Source organism: Oratosquilla oratoria, chromosome 38, assembly GCF_046742065.1.
Source record: "Oratosquilla oratoria isolate Oo_2021 chromosome 38, ASM4674206v1, whole genome shotgun sequence".
In the NCBI taxonomy this organism is placed as follows: Eukaryota; Metazoa; Arthropoda; class Malacostraca; order Stomatopoda; family Squillidae; genus Oratosquilla; species Oratosquilla oratoria.
The window spans coordinates 12,457,472-12,473,311 of NC_134814.1; the positions used below are offsets into that span (position 1 = coordinate 12,457,472).

At 36.4% G+C, this 15,840-nt stretch overlaps 1 pseudogene; it reads left to right on the forward strand.

Annotated features, from left to right (window-relative positions):
• The window catches only part of LOC143019798 (putative E3 ubiquitin-protein ligase HERC1), a 245,512-nt pseudogene that overhangs the window by 131,556 nt on the left and 98,116 nt on the right, over positions 1–15,840 (forward strand).

Consider the following 15,840-nt stretch of genomic DNA (forward strand, 5'->3'; position numbering starts at 1 on the left):
CCTCCCATCTCTTCTGTCAGTGCAGTCTATCCCATTAGTAACTTGAATACAGTACTACCTCTCATTAACGGACTAAAAGGGAGGAAACAGTGTCCGTTGATATGAATAATCCGTTGATTTGGAGTGGTTTTTGGGCAGCATAGTGATTGCACAGCACTAAACAACAGCACCAAAAACACCGAAAACACAGCGAAAACACCGCAAACAAAGCTAATTAACATCCGTTGATTAGAGGTAGTACTGTACTGTAATCATATCACCTTTTTCTCTTTGATCCTTCAAAGATGGCTGACTCAGGGGTTTAAATTTTTCCTCATATGTTATATCTACCAGGCTGGGAACTAGTTTGATTGCTGCTCTTTCTATTCTCTCAATCTTACTTATATCCTTCATTCTGTTTGGGGACCCAGTGGCGGACTTAGCCTACATGGCGCCTTGGGCGAACCTCACCTTCAGCACCTCCCTTCCACAATGCACATAAAATGCTTGGCTTCTCCCCCTCCACAATGTAAATAAGAAATTTAAGACGACCAAAACTTTCACAAAACAACTTTTTATTGAAATATTTATTGCTACTACAGAATAAAAGTAAATCATTTGCGAATTTTACAAACCTTGCAAAAAATAAATAAATAAACAGAATTTATTGGACCACAATACAGCTCCCATATATATATATATATATATATATATATATATATATATATATATATATATATATATCTATATATATCTCTATATATATATATATATATATTTATATATATCTCTCTCTCTCTCTCTCTCTCTCTCTCTCTCTCTCTCTCTCTCTCTCTCTCCCCCCCCCCCCCTTTTATGGGACTTTTATACATTCGGTATAGATAGACTGAGGTGCTCATGGTTTGATCTGCATTTGGAAGGGGGCAATGCCACCCCCTCCCAAGTGCTACCCTGGGCGATCACCCATACCGCCCATAGGAAAAACCGCCACTGTGGGGACCATACTGCTGAGGCATATTCCAGTTTTGGACAGATCAATGTTTCAATTCTTTTTTTCATCATCTCTTCATCCATGTAGTAAAAAAATATTTTAATCTTCTGCAGTAATCCATACATTTCTCCCACAATCCTGTTGATATGTCTGTCAGGTTACATATTGTTTTTTATCAATACTCCCAAATCTTTCTTCTCTTACTTTTGTAATAGGTTCACTTCCCAAGAAATAGTTTAAGGATGATCTTTTGTCATTATTGCCTATTTACAGTAGTTTGCATTTTTTGGGATTGAACTTAATTTCCAATTCTTGGCTCCATACAAAAAGTGTCTAAATTTTTATGCAATAGTCTTCAGTCCTCCTTGTTTTTCGCTCATGATTTTTGTGTCGTCTACTAACATATTAGTATATCATGTTCCTTCAATCATGTCATTAACAAGACAAGAAACATTATCAGTGCAAGTACTGAACCCAGTGGAACTGTGCTTGTTACCATTCTCCATTTTGACATTGTAACCTTTACTACTGTCCTCATGTAACTTCCCTTCAAAAAATACTTTATCCATTTCACTGTGTTTACTATCATCAACCCTCTTTCTAAACACATCTCCAACATCAACTGTCCATAATAATTTTTACCTAGTACTAACTTCTCCACTACTCCATCTATTGGTTCATCTACTCTAGCATTGAGATCTCCCAATACCATTACATTGACATTTCCCTGAGCCCTCTAATCACTCAGGTAAATATAATTAGGTAAATACAGGGTAAGAAGGAGACCCACATATATTGAAAATCCATGTATTTTTGTTCCTTTCCTAAATGCAGCTCTGGTTCCTCATTTCCTTATTTAAGTAAAAAGAATCCATATGTACATGTTTACAAAGACATTGTAGAATATTAAGATACAGAAAGAAATATAAAAACAGGGAATAAAGCACACTAGACAATAATACTCTAAAACTGGTGGCCTTTTACTTCATTATATAGTGACCACCCTTCCACAATCACTCAAAATAATTTGTGGAGCAGATAAGAACATTCCTTCAGTTAGGGTCATTTCTTCATTTATTTGTAACCTTTTTTTTCAGAGTCGTTTGGAAGCATTACAATTAATGCTAAAACTTCTCACACCTTCACAAGATGGTGAAAAGAATGACAGTGGCAAAGAAGTTCCAAACCTTGATGACACTTGTGGCTCATTGCTTCCATCAGTATGTACCAATATTTTGTTTATCATTGTGCTTTTTCACTTGTCAGTCTGAGACATACTTCCAAGAAAATCATATATATATACATACAGAAAAATCACAAGGAAAATAAGAGAAAGGAGACCGAGCACTTTTGTCTATCAGATATTTTCAAGGTGTCTGAAAATGACTGAATAGACAAATATATATATATATATATTATATATATATATATATATATATATATATATTATATATATATATATATATATATATATATATATATATATATATATATATATTTATATATATATATATATGGTACTCATCAAAAGTATGCAGTGCCTACCCCTTGTTGCCACATATTCATAGTAAAAATAGGAAAGCATTTTCTGAGGTGAAAATATATAGATAGAATGTATTTGACAACCCACTGCTGTCATGCTGGGCCAACAGAGTGAAATGTGAGGGAGAACCCAGTCACTCCTGCATTACTGTGGTAACCCCTCTCTTCAGGACCTTGCCTTTTTTCACACTGGTTTTTTTTCATTTCCCTAGGGTCTGTATCATTAACATAGCCCCTACAAAGGAATTAGCTAAAGATGTAATTGCCCAAGTCATTGGACTACATAAGGCAGGCCATGGAACTAAATCAGTTAAATGTTGAAGGCGGCCAAGTCCAAAAACAAGAGATACATGTTGTGATTTCAGGAGGGAGGAGGGGTGAAGATACCATCCCAGAAACCTAGGATAGGGTGTCCTAAGAAGATTTCTCCAAAGGTTTTCAACATCATAAAGTTTACTTTAGAGTCATATCCACCAACAAAAGTAAAATATCTGAAGTATAAGTCTTCTTAGGACCTCCTGTACCAGGTTACTGGGATAGTATCTCCAGCCCTCTTCCCTTCCAAAACTGCACCACGTATCTCTTGACTTTGGACTTGGCTACTGTCAATATTTCACTGATATCTTAGTTTCATGGCCTGCCTTTTTGAGTTCAATGAATTGAGTTATTATTTCTTTAGTTAATTCCTTTGTAGAGGCCATTGTGATAATACAGACCATAGGGAAATAAAGAAAACCAATGTGAAAAAAAGGCAAGATCCCAAAGAGGGGTTACCCATAAATGTTCTTCCCACAGGAGTGTGGGAGCAACTGGCTGGATTCTACTTCACATTCCACGTTGTTGACCCAATGTGACAGCATTTCACCTCAGAAAATGCCTTCCTATTGTCGGGTGAATGAATAGTACAACACCTATTTTTGTCATGAATATACTGCCACAAGGGGTGGGTGCTGCTTACTTTTGATGAGTACTGTGTATATGCATAACTTTTTACATATATTTATATATATATATACATATATATATACATATATATATATACATGTATATATATATATATATACATACATATATATACATATATATATATATATACATATATATACATATATATATATATATATATATATATATATAATAATATATATATATATATATATATATATATATATATACATGTACATACATACATGTACATACATACATACATACATACATACACATACCAACAGCAATGTTTTCCACCATACGAGGGAGGTAGCCATAGTCAAAGGCATGAATCCACTCCCACCCATTTCATTCCCACACACTCACTCCCATTCACCACCTCTCTCTCCCTTCCTCTTTTCTTGGGTCCTCATGGATGACAGGTCATCCCTGCATCTCACCCACTGCCCTGGATCAAAAACAATGCAGCAAAACACAGCACATCTACAGCAAGGCCGCTTCATTTAATCAGCGACACCCCCCCCCTTCATCCCCTCATGGAGAATAAGAGAAAACAGAGAGAAATCCCTTCAGGCTGTGTCAAAATATCATTCACACACTCCCTCACCCCCCCATCCTGCACCCACTCCCTTCGATGCACCACAGCATCATACATGCACAACTATTCTCCATTCACACCTATCTCCTGTCTTCTTCCTTCTTCAACAGACATTCCCCTCTTTCCCAATGCCCTTTTTACCCCATCCATCCATCTCATCATATATATGTATATATATATATATATATATATATATATATATATATATATATATATATATATATATATATATATATATATATATATATATATATATATATATATATATATATATATATATATATATATATATGACGCCCCCTCATCATGGATGAGATAGATGGATAGGGTAAAAGGAGTATTGTAAAAGAGGGAATATCTGTTGAAGAAGGATGGGGGTTGACAGAAGATAGGGGTGAATGGAGAATGATTGTTTATGGATGATGCTATGATGCATGTAAGGGAGTGGGTGGCGGATGGGGGGTGAGAAAATATGTACTGTATGAGAAAAAATTTGACACAGCCCGAAGGGATTTTTCCCCGTCTTCTCCTTTTCTGCATGAAGGGACAGAGAGAGGGGGGGTGTCGCTGAATTTATGAAGTGGCCTTGCTGTGGATGTGTTGTGCCTTGCAACACTACTTCTGACCCAGGGCAATGGATAGGATCCAGAGATGACCCGTCATCCAGGAGGTGCCAAGATAAAAGGGAGGGAGGAGGATGGAGGGGAGTGGAATATGTAGGGGCTGGAATGGGTGGGAATGGTTTCTATGTCTTGTTCTTTTTGGCTACCCCCCCATGTAAGGGGGAAAAATCCTTTGGTATATGTATATATATATATATATATATATATATATATATATATATATATATATATATTTTTATAAATATATATATATATATATATATATATATATATATACATATATATACATATACATATACATATATATATATATATATATATATATATATATATATATATATTCATCTAGATGTATAGACCCTTTGATATATCAGACCTCATTGTAGCAATTTTCAGATTTAACATACACCATTTTCCATTGAACTACACTCTGATATGATTTATTTTTAAATTATATAAGATGGAATTTCACAAAGAATGATTCTGATATAATGAATATATATTTCTTCCAAAAGGCTCATTGCAATTGGTGGCAGCATTTTGTATACCAAACAACCATCTCATAAACTGACCCAAAGTTCAATATGTGCAGAAAGTTTGACATGATAAAATCTTTGATTATATCAAACTTTCAACCATAATGACCAAACCTTCCCCCAATTTGTTTGATATATTGAGGGTTTACTGTATATACATATACACACACATATATATATATATATATATATATATATATATATATATATATATATATATATATATATATATATATATATATATGTATATATATATGTTTGTCTTTTCCTTCTATTTCTTTAGTTATTTTTTATGCAAAATATTAATCATTGTTTTGATCCTCAATATCATTAGGTTTATCATGAGGTCATGACAGGCTGCTTTGGTCTTGAAAGCTTGTGGAGCAGCACTATGTATACATTACCCCAGAAAATTGAAACTGCTCATTATTTGGATGGTGTTCGAACTGCCAACTTTAGTACTCAACTTCAGATACGTGACACTGTTCACATGATCTATATGCACCTCGTCTCATCTTTGGTGCAGCATGAAGGACAAGAAAAAGGTGATTTTGCTAAATGTGGGTGAGGGGGGACACTACTTTTGAAGTTATATGTCAAGTGTTCAGATTAACTTAGGAGAAGTTATCTAATGAAGTGAAATTTATATTTCAGGATTGAGTGAAAGATTATGTCTACTAACAGTTTTTTGCACTTAGTGTTCATTATGAGGCACCTGATCTTAGTTTAGCTGTTTCTTCGGGGCTTCTGGACACTTTGGTTAAAATGTGCTGTCCCCATGATCCACCGATTTCCAAGCACACTCCTCATCCATCACCAAAAGATATTCTACCTCATGCAACTTATACTCTCTTTCAAATTTTAACTATTTTGACTGGGTAAGATATCTTACTTTACAGTTATCTTTGCATTTCAGCGATATATTTATTACTCCATTTTGAAAATGCCACATGCTTTCTGGCTTTCTGTTCATGATTAATTATATCTTTAGTATATTTTGTTGTCTCTGATATACTTTCCTTTTGCAGGTACTATGCAAATGATATAAGCAAATCCATACTCAGTCAAGTAATGAAACTTTTGTTTATGCAAGTTGAAGCTTTAGTAGCTCATATTGTAAAAGCAAATGAGATTCACATTAAGGACAACAATATGCAAGGCCCTGCAGTTGGTATCTGTGATGAAGTAAAACTGGAGGAGGAAAGATCTGGAGCAGAAACAGAAATGTATGATACAAAAAAAGAGACAAAACAGAAGCCTAAGTTAAAGTTGACTGGAATACTTTCAAGGAATATTGGTTTTGCTGCTGATGCAAAGAGAAGAAGACATCTTGAAGTTACTCTTGGAGACCTTCTAGTATTTGTCAGACGAGTGTGTGTCAATGAGAGAGTAAGGGAACTTGTTGGAGAGAAATCATGGGTTAAGCTTTTGTTAGAGATAACTGGTGAAAAAGGAGAAAGCCTTTTACCACAAGTAATGAGTGTAAGAACAAGAGTTTTAGCCCTAAACCTTTTAACTATAACATTACCCTTTGCACAGTTAGACCTAGAAGCAAGGGAACAAGTAGCTAGGCAGTTATTCACCCAGCTTGCTGCAAATATGTGGAGTATACCAAAAGCTTTGGCACATGTTAAGGCAAGTCAATTGGTTATGGAACTTCAGAAACATTTAGTTCGTTTATCTAGTCCTGAAATTGTTGATGACCAAATGTGTCCAGATTCTCCAGATGATAATCTTCCTGTTCAGGAAGTTGGATTTGATCCTGATAAGTCAACTTGTTGCTCTGTTGAAGGGGGACATACACTGGTGCATGGACCTGGAGGAAGGGGTTACTGCTTAGGAACAACTCCAATAACTTCAGGGTGTTATCAGTGGAAGTTTTTGATTGTAAAGGAAAACAGAGGCAATGAAGGAACATGTGTTGGGGTTTCAAAATATCCTGTCAGAGATTACAGTCATAGAACTACATCAGATATGTGGCTCTATAGGGCATATTCAGGAAACTTGTACCATAATGGTGAACTTAGTGTATCTCTTCCGGGTTTTACACAAGGAGACTACATTACTGTCGTCTTAGACATGGAAGCAAGAACACTTAGTTTTGGAAAGAATGGAGAAGAGCCACGGTTAGCTTTTGAAAATATTGATGCCACTGAACTTTACCCTTGTGTCATGTTTTATAGCACCAATCCTGGTGAGAAAGTGAAGATGGTTGATATGCAAGTACGGGGCTCTCCACGTGATCTGGATCCTGGGGATCCTTTATGTGCTCCCCAGGCTGCTGTCATGGTTGAAGCACATATTACTTTAATTCGCCAGCTCCATGATGCCACCAATTGGAATCAGCAAATCAATGACTGTATTATTGAGAGGCTCAATCAGACAAAGGAGCTTATTCCAAGTCCAAAAGAAGGCCAGGGGAATAATGATGTTTTCTGTGGTGACATTCTGGATGAAACCAGGGAAGAAGAAGAATGTGATGGGGAAGGGGACTATGGTGCTCTAGGATTAAACAATAGTCCTGGGCTAGATAGTGCAGAACAAGAACTTACTTTAGATGAGAGGTTTGAAAAAGAGGAGGAATTGAAAAAAAGCAATGTGAAGACAAGTAAAGAAAGTACATATGTGAAAGACTTGAATGGTGATCACAATGTAAATAAAGAGGAGAGAATCCAGTTGCCTCAAAGTGAAGAAGATAGTGGAAACGACACTAAGTCAGAAACTTCAAAAGAGTCAGAGAACAAGTTTGCTAACAAGAAGCAAAACTTGCTTTTTGATCTAAATCTAGAACAGTTGTGTAAGGAAGTATGGCCTGCATTAGCTGTGATTGGAGGGCTTGACACAGGTCTTCGAGTTGGTGGTATGTGTATCCAAAAAGGATCTGGAAAGAAGGCGATGGTTTTGGGCACTGTCAGACCAGGACATGGTTCAGTTAAGGTATGTTGTATCTTAGTTTTCTACACAGTAAGTCTAAAAGTTCCCTCTTAACCTGAACAAAATAGTCTCACATAAGCCAGAACAAAATCTTGAATAGTAACAGTGACTTTGAGAGTGATAATGTTTTTAAACTTACAAAGAGCTGTGATGTGTGTGTATGTATTTACCTAATTGTAGTCTGCAGAAAATGAGCAACACTCATTGGGTCTTGTCTCCTACTCTTCAATTTTGTAATACCTAACCTCAAATTTGTATTTACCTAGTTGTATCATATGGGAAGGGAGCTATGCTTGTAGTGACTCATCTTTGTATCTTTCAGCATCAAGTTTGTTCTTACATACATACATACATATACCAAGGCTTTTTCCCCCTTACAAGGGAGGTGGCCAAAAAGGGAAAGGCATTAATTCATTTCCACCCATTCAACCCCTGAATACACTCCACACCCATCCACCCTCTCTTATCTGAGCACCTCCTGGATGACGGGTCATTCCTGCACCTTGTCCACTGCCCTGGGTCAGAAGCAGTGTTGCAAGACACAGCACATCCACAGCAAGGCCGCTTCATTAAATCAGCGACCCCCCCTCTCCGTCCCCCCATTGCATAAAAGGAGAGGACGGGGAGAAATCCCTTCGGGCTGCGTCAAATTTTGCTCACAAAAAAAAAGAAAAAAAAAGTTTGTTCTTAAATTCTTGAAGAGTATTTGCACACACTGTTGCATCATCTAACTTATTCCAGATATCCTCCACTCTGTATGGGAAGCTATTCTTTTTCAGATCTCTTTTTGAGTTTCTTTTCATGTCCTCTTTTTTTTCTCTTGTCCCACTTTAATAAATCATCTCTGTTGAGGACTTCCATTCCTTTCATAATTCTGTAAATAGTTAGTAGATCTCCTCCTTCTCTTCTTTGTTCCAGAGTTGGTAGTTCCAATTTGGACAATCTTTGTTCGTATGTCAATTTGGAGAGTGTTGGTGCCATCTTTGTCATTGCTCTTTGTATTCTTTCTAATTTCTTTATAATCTTTTTAGTACGGGGTGTCCATAGTGTTGCAGCATACTCCAATCTTGGTCTTGTCAGTGTAACTGATATTTTCTTTACCATTTCCTCATCCAAATAGTCAAAAGCCACTTTCATCAACCTTAGTAAATGGAAGGATTCTCTGGTTATTTTATTGATATGTTTGTCTGGTGGCACGTCTTTGCTGATAATTACTCCTAAGTCACTTTCCGTGCTCACTTTTTTGACTTCTTCACCAATTTTATATATCCTAGATATTCTATTTTTACTTTTTCCAAACTCCATTATACTGTATTTCTTGATGTTAAAGTTCACTTCCCACTTTTGACTCCATTTCTAGATTTTATCTAGGTCTTTCTGTAGTGATTCACAATCTTCCTCTGTACTTTACCTAGTTGTATTTTGCAGAAAGGGGAGCTATGCTCGTGGTGTCCCGCCTTTGTATCTTGCAGTGTCTAGTTTGCTTTTAAACTCATGGTTTTTGTGCATACTATTTCATTATCCAGTTTGTTCCAAGTGTCCACTACTCTATGTGGAAAACTGTTTTTCTTCAGTTCTCTTCTGTAGCTATGTTTTTTTATTTTCTTTCCATGTCCTCTTGTGTTTCTCTTGTCCCAGTTTAGTAAGTCCTCTCTATCGAGTATCTCTGTGCCTTTCATGATTCTGTAGATAATCAGTAGGTCACCTCTCTCTCTCTTCTTTGCTCCAGCGTCGGTAACTCCAGTTTAGTATTTACTTTAGTATCCTTGCATCATCTGCAAAGAAGTTCATATAACATTCCACACCTTCATCCATGTCATTTATATATATGGCAAGCATAATTGAAGCCAGTATCGATCCTTGCGGGACACCACTTATCATTTCTTCCCAGATTGAGTATTTGTCTCTAATTACTATAATTTTTCTCCTGGTCAAGAAGTCTTTCACCCATCCCAATAATTTTCCTTTAATACCACCAATTGATTCCATTTTTCTTAACTGTTTTTTGTGTAGTACTTTATCAAATGCTTTTTTGCAGATCTAGGAAAGCACAATCCATCCCTTGTATTATTTCTATTAGTCTCGAGTTAGCAAATCAAATTTGTGGCACATGATCTTCCTTGTCTAAATCCAAATTGTGTTGGATTCAGTATATTTTTTTCCTCTAGAAGTTTAACTCATCTACTTTTTATAGCTTTTTCACATATTTTTGCTATTGTGCTTGTAAGGGAGAGTCTATAGTTACTTGGATTTTCCTTGTCCCCTCCTTTATATATTGGTACAATATTTGCATTTTTCTAGTCCTGTGGTACCTTTCCTTCTTTGAGTGAGTAGTCAGTTATCTTGTATATTTTATCCATCAACTCATCAATGAATTCTTTTAATATCCAGTTTGCAATTCCATCCAGACCATGTGATTTTCTGACATCAAGGATTTTTATTTGGTTTCTAATTTCCTTCTGTGTCACAGTTATTTCTTTCATTGGTGGGTATATTTCTCTTTCTATTTCCTCCCAATATTGTGAACTTTCAATTGTAAATACAGATTTTGTTTGTTCATAATTTCAGCCATTACTTACATCTTCTTTATTTTCATTATTCCCTTGACGCAGTCTTACTATTTCTTGTTTGTCTTTAGTTTACCTGTAAAATAGTGTAGGTTGTTCCTTGCATTTTTTTTATCATGTCCTTTTCATAGTTTCTCTTTTCATCTCTGCATATTTTTACATAATCTTTTCTTAGTTTGATATATGTTTGCCACTTTCTCTTTTTCTTTTTATATTTTTTCCATCTTTTCCAAGCTTTGTCTCTTCTATCATTAGCCTCACTATATTTTTTGTTGTACAGTCATCCCTCATTATTCATTTATAATGTAGTCCCCAGGAGTGCCACTTGATTACGTGTTGACAGGCTGACAACTGACATGTGTATTTACCTAGTTGTATCTTACAGGAGCTAGTAAAAGAGGTAAGGAAGGCAGATGTGGAGGGAGTGAACATGAAGGGACGTCCAAGGATGAGGTGGATGGATGGGGTGAAGGGGGCTTTGGGGAAGAGGGGAATGTCTGTTGAGGAAGGACCAGAGAGGACAGAAGACGGGTGAATGGAGAATGGTTGTATATGGATGATGTTGTGATGCATGAGGTGGAATGGGGGGTGAGGTAGTATGTGTGAGCAAATTTTTGACGCAGCCCGAAGGGATTTCTCCCCGTCTTCTCCTTTATGCATGGGGGGACGGAGAGGGGGGTCACCAATTTAATGAAGCGGCCTTGCTGTGGATGTGCTGTGTCTTGCGACACAGCTTCTGACCCAGGGCAGTGGACAAGGTGCAGGGATGACCCGTCATCCAGGAGGTGCTAAGATAAGAGGGAGGGTGGAGGGGTGTGGAGTGTATTCAGGGATGGAATGGGTGGGAGTGCTTTTATGCCTCTTCCTTTTTGGCTACCTCCCTTGTAAGGGGGAAAAAGCTTTGGTATATGTATGTATCTTACAGGAAGGGGAGCTATGCTCGTGGTGTCCTGTCTCTGTATCTTGCAGTGTCTAAATTGCTCTTAAATTCATTTATGGTTCTTACACACACTATTGTTTCATCTAGTTTGTTCCATATATCCGCCACACTGTGGGGAAAGCTGTTCTTTTTCAGGTCTCTTCTATAACTGTCCTTTTTGAGCTTCCTTCCATGTCCCCTTGTATTTCTCTTGCCCCAATTTAGTAAGTCTTCTCTATCAAGGACTTCCATACCTCTCATGATTCCATAAATGGTCAACAAGTCACCTCATTCTCTTCTTTGTTTCAGAGTCGGTAATGCTATTTTTGACAATCTCTCTTTATGTGACATCTTTGAAAGTGTTGGGGCCATCTTCGTAGTTGCTCTCTGGATTCTTTCAATTTTCCTTATATTCTTTTTGGTGCTGGGTGACCATAGTGTCGCTGCATACTCCAGTCTTGGCCTTATCAGTGTTACTGATATTTTCTTCACAATTTCTTCATCCAAGTAAATAAAAGCCACCTTTATTGAGCTTAGCAAGTTGTTGGTTTCTCTGACAATTTTGTTTATCAGTTTATCTGGGGACATGTCCTTTGTAATGATTACTCCCAGGTATTTTTCAGATCCCACTTTCTTTACTTCCTTTGCACCAATTTTTACTTTTTCCAAATTCTATTATGCTACATTTCATTATGTTGAAGTCCACTTCCCACTTCTGACTCCATTCCCAGACCCTTTTCAGATCTCTCTGCAGTGACACACTCCATTTCAGTACTCTCCTCACCTGATTTGTGTCATTTGCAAAGAAGCTCATATAACACTCCACACCCTCATGTTATTCACATAAATAGTATATGTATTTCTTTCACCCAATTGTATTACACAGGAAGAGAGCTATGCTTGTAGTGACCTATCTTTGTATCTTTCAGCAACTAGTATTTACCTAGTTGTATTTTATAGGAAGGGGAACTATGCTTGTGGTGCCCTCCCTTTGTATCTCACAGTGTCTAGTTTGCTCTTAAATTCATGAATGGCTTTTGCACACATTACTGTTTCATCCAGTTTGTTCCAAGTGTCCACCAATCTGTGTGGAGAACTGTTCTTCTTGAGATCTCTTCTATAACTATCTTTTTTGTGTTTCTTTCCATGTCTTCCTTGTCCCAAATTAGCTAGTCCTCTCTATCAATTGTTTCTGTGCTCTTCATGATTCTATACTGTAGATAGTCAGTAGGTCGCCTCTTTCTTCTTTGCTCCAAAGTCAGTAACTCCAAATTAGCCAGTCTCTGTTCATATGACAAATTTGAAAGTGTTGGAGCCATTTTTGTGGTTGCTCTTTGGATTCTTTCAATTTTCTTTATATTCTTTTTGGTACTGGGTGACCACAGTGTCGCCTTATATTCTAGTCTAGGCCTTATCAGTGTAACTAATATTTTTTTAATCATTTCTTTGTCCAAATAGGTAAATGCCACTTTTATTGATCTTAGCAAGTTATAGAATTCTTTGACAAATTTGTTTATTTGTTTATCAGAGGACAAATCATTTGAGATAATTATTCCCAGATCATTTTCAGATCCCACTTTCTTTACCTCCTTAGTTCCAATTCTATATTGTCCTGATATTCTGTTTTTTTCTTTCTTCCAACTCCATTATACTACACTTCTTAATGTTGAAGTCCACTTCCCATTTCTGACTTCACTTCCAATTTTGTACCAATTTTGTACCAACTACCAATTTTGTAAAAAAAAAAAAAAATGTATATATGTATGTCTAATTGTATTTAATATTGTTGAATAAACCTATATAATAAAAAAAAAAAAAAAAACTTCCGAACCTTATTCAGGTCTTCCTGTAGTGATTTGCAATCCGTTTCAGTTTTTACTTCCCTCAACAATTTAGCATCGTCTGCAAAGAAGCTCATGTAACATTCCACATCATCATCCATGTCATTCACATAAATAGCAAACATTATTGGAGCCAATACAGATCCTTGCGGTACTCCACTAATCACCTCCTTCCAACCTGAATATTTTTCTCTGAGTACTACTCTCATCTTTCTACCATTCAGGAAGTCCTCCATCCAGTTTAGTAGGTTGCCATGTATCCCTCCTATATTAAAAAAAAAATAATAATAAAAATTTATTTTTTTGTGTGGTACCTTGTCGAAAGCTTTTTGTAAGTCCAAGAAAGCACAATCAGCCCATCCATCCCTTTCTTGTATTATATCTATTAGTCTTGAGTAAAAACAGATTAAATTTGTGGTACACGATCTTCCCTGTCTGAACCCAAATTGTCTTGGATTTATTATAGTGTTGTCTTCCAGGTGTCTTACCCATTTATTCTTGATAATTTTCTCACAAATTTTGGCTACAGTGCTTGTTAGTGAGACTGATATATAATTAGTTGGTTCTTTCTTGTAACTGCTGGTTACTTTTCTCCATTCTGTCTTTTCATGTCTCACTACTGTTCTTATATATCTTTTAAAAATTGTTTATCCATTCTAGTATGTTTCCACTGAGGCCTTTGATATTTTCCAGTTTCCATTTCAATCTCTTGTGTCACACCTTATCAAAGGTCTTTTCCAAGTCAAAATATAGAAAGACCACCCATCCTTCTCTGTCTTGAACCACATTAGTAACTGGCCCTGTTGTGTCTTGCTGCATTGCTTATGATTGTAGGATACTACAGGGTTTAATTTGTTTGTTTTTCTGTTTGAACATATTAATTTTAAAGAATATTGTTATTAAATTTTAAATAAAATTGTTCTTGGTTACAGGTCCAATGGTGTGATGGGGACATGAGCATAAGTGATTTTCAGATGAATCATCTAGAACCTATTGAACCTTCACAGTTTGATATGAACAAACTAACAGGAATAACTGCATCAATTATTACACAAATCATGAGATTAGCTGGTTTAACTCAAGAGGTAAGTACCATGAGTGTCAACATATTCTGACTGACTGTATATACAAATATTGATATGCTGGCTTTAAAGGGTATAGATCAATGGTTCTTAACCTTTATTGGCAGTGACCCAAAATCCTGTCTAGATAGACCATGGCAACCCATACCCTCTAAAACATTTAGTTTCAGTTAGATTTTAAAATTATTGTACTTGGTTAAATCATCTCTCTAATGTTATGCTTAGATATTAATGATTTAGGTATTCGGATACAGTATTATTTTCATTGGGAATATTGGGAAAATAATAAGTCCAGAAATCCTTGAGGATCCATTCAAACGGCTTGGCAACCCAACTTTGGGTCACGACCCAGGAGTTAAGAACCACTAGTTTAGATCACACAGGTGCCTCCTAATATTTGCAGCTTTTTAATTCACAACATTTGACTGTTCATAGTTGAAAAAAATGTATATCATTATGATGTAATAACAGGGGTGCCATTTTTCTGGCAATAACCAGAATTCTAACTTTTTCATATTTTGGTAACAGATCTTTGGTTTTGTATTTCTCTTTCTACCTCCCTTTCCATCAGTCAATGGGTTCAGGACAGTGGGGAAATATATTCTAAAATCAAGTGGTATGGTCCCCACACAGAGTGAAGGATCTAAGCAAGATTGAGAGAATATAAAGAAAGAATAGTAACCAAACTGGTCCTCAGCCTGGCAGATAAACCATTTGAGGAGAGACCAAAAGCATTGGACCTCCCAACATTGAAACATCAAAGATAAAAAAGTGATTTGTTTACATTATTCAGGTTGCTAAAGGGGATAGACTAAATTGACAGAGGAAATCTCTTGATTAGGGATGAGAGGACTTTAAGTGTACATATGAATTTCATATTTGCATGTATCATTCTCTTCCAGATTCATTTTCCCAAGGTGTCATACAACCAAGTCACAGATGAAGTACAATCCAATATGTCCTCAGTAGCAGGTAGCCTAGTGTCTCCACATATTCCTCATGAGCCTCCTCCTTTGCCAACCTCTGCTACCTCTGCAGGGAGCACCAATTCTGGTCCTTCTTCATCATCAACACCACTTAAAGGATCAAGGTTAAGGTCAAATTTTACTTTCTGAATAACACAAATATCAAAGTGAAGTGACAGATCACTTCCTGAGCCATTGAGGTTGATCAGTATAGATGGCCATTAATGCTTTTAGGCCTTATTGTTGTAAGGAATTGACAAACATCTTTGCATTTAACATGCTCCCTTTTTACATTTAATTTTATTTCCCTCTCCT